The following is a 2,365-nucleotide window of genomic DNA, read 5'->3' on the forward strand; positions in this document are numbered from 1 at the left end:
TGCAGCCAGGCTGTTCTAGTGGTTGCAAATGCTTTGGATGCAGCTTCTTGTGGTAGAGCTTAGCTCCTTAACAGAGAGGGTTCTAACCCCTCTTTCAGAGTTGATGTAAGATTTCTCTCTCAAGGAGCTATGCAGCATATCCCTGTAGCTTCTGGGAATACCATCAATGTAATGATTACAATCTTGAGAAGTGCATGGTGGCCTCCACATCCTGGCAAAAAGCCTCATGTTGATATCTTTACCTACTGACACAGACGAGCTGATATTGACTGCTATCTGGCCCTCTTGGGCCACTTTCTAATTCTGTGAAAAATGCTGCAGTATCCTCAAATATCTTCCCATGAACCCCCTGAAACTTTCCATGAATTCTCAGATTTTGTCATGACTGTGACTTAAACTCTCCAGTATCAAATGATGATTGCTATGCCCTTTAGTAAAATTAATTTTGAAGTTTTATGAATATTCTTTTATGATGGTGCTACCTTTTATATTCTAAACACCAGTGAGTGCTTGCTTGGGCAGCACATATACTAAAATTGGAACGATACAGAGGAGATTAGCATGGCCCCTGTGCAAGGATGACACGAAAATTTGTGAAGCTTTCCATATTTTTCTGAGAGAAAAGCATTGAAACATGTACATTATCAAGTGTGAAACAGATCACCAGCCCAGGTTGGATGCATGAGACAAGTGCTCGGGGCTGGTGCACTGGGATGACCCAGAGGGATGTGATGGGGAGGGAGGTGGGAGGGGGGATCGGGATGGGGAACACATGTGAATCCATGGCTGATTCATGTCAGTGTATGGCAAAAACCACTACAATATTGTAAAGTAATTAGCCTCCAACTAGTAAAAATAAATGAATAAATAAATAAATAAATAAATTTACCCAAATAAAACAAACAAAAAAATCAGTGACATTATGAATGTAAGTGTATTACCAGAAAGCATGCATTCTGGTAATAGTAGGATTCATAGACTTTTGCATTATGGACAGAAATATATTTGCTTCTCTGTATTTTCAGTTTCAATAAAAACTTGAGTGCATGCATGAAACTTCTCTAATTGCTCTCACAATTCAACCTAAGAAATTAAAATGATCAAAAAATAAAATACAATGAACAAAAAGCAGGGAAAATCTGCAACAAAATGGAAAATTTGGGAGCATTACCATTTTCCTGACCGCCATTTTGACTGAATTAACTATAATACAAATGGAATAAAATTGAAAGAAATCACTGCAGCTTGGTATTCCCTAACACAGTAGTGAAAACATAGCAGGAAAAGAGTGAAGTAGCTGGTAGAACCCAACTGACACCTACTAAATGCAATGATTTAAGACTAAGTATTAAAAAAAATTAAGATCATGGCATCCGGTCCCATTATTGCATGGCAAATAGAAGGAGAAAGGTGGAACTAGTGACAGCTTTCCCCTTCTTGGGCTCCAAAATCACTGCAGATAGTGACTATAGCCATGAAATCAGAAGATGATTGCTTCTTGGCAGGAAGGCAATGACAAATCTAGACAGTAGGTTGAAAAGCAGAGACATTACTCTGCCAACAAAGGTCTATATAGTCAAGGCTATGGTATTCCCAGTGGTCATGTATGGCTGTGGGAGTTGTATGAAAGAATTGATTGTCTTCACACTGTGGTACTGGAGAAGACTCCTGAAAGTCCCTTGGACACCATGGAGATCAAACCAGTCAATCTTAAGGGAGGTCAATCCTGAATATTCACTGGAAGGACTGATGCTGAAGCTGAAGCTCCAGTATTTTGGTCAACTGGTGAGCACAGACGACTCATTGGAAAAGTCCCTGATGCTAGGAAAGACTGAGGGCAGAAGGAGAAGACAGCGTCAGAGGATGAGATGGCTGGACAGCATCACCGATGCAATGAACACGAACTTGGACAAACTCCAGGAGAAGGTGAGGGACAGGGAGGCCTGGTGTGCTACAGTCCATGGGGTCACAAAGAGTTGGACACGACTGGGTGACTGAACAGCAACAAATGCAATGGGCCATAGGACAGACAGAAGCATTCTCTTCAGAATTTCTTTTTCTTTGAAGACTGATACACTGAGTTGTGGCTTCATTGGGAGGTTGTGAAGTTTATGCAAACAGGCACACTATAGAAAATGCAGTAGTAAAATATTGTACTAGAATAGTAAATAGAATTATAGCTGAATACAAGTGGTTGTTTTCCCTGGCCGGGAGGCAGCACCAGAAAGGAGGCCTAGACAGGCACACAAGGTAAATGGTGTGGAGAAGAAGAAGAGGAGATTAGAAAGTTGGGGATAACTGTGGCCACTTCCTCCGACATCTGCTTAGAGACCATGATATGGCCTTCCCAGAACTTGGGCTCTTT

At 41.2% G+C, this 2,365-nt stretch overlaps 1 non-coding gene across 1 annotated transcript; it reads left to right on the forward strand.

Moving 5' to 3' along the window:
* Window positions 1-506: 506 nt before the first annotated feature.
* On the forward strand, window positions 507-613 carry LOC136156679 (U6 spliceosomal RNA). The gene has a single exon (XR_010661168.1). It is a non-coding gene; the product is annotated as a U6 spliceosomal RNA (small nuclear RNA).
* Window positions 614-2,365: the final 1,752 nt, after the last annotated feature.

This window comes from Muntiacus reevesi, chromosome 1 (assembly GCF_963930625.1).
Source record: "Muntiacus reevesi chromosome 1, mMunRee1.1, whole genome shotgun sequence".
Classification (NCBI taxonomy): domain Eukaryota; kingdom Metazoa; phylum Chordata; class Mammalia; order Artiodactyla; family Cervidae; genus Muntiacus; species Muntiacus reevesi.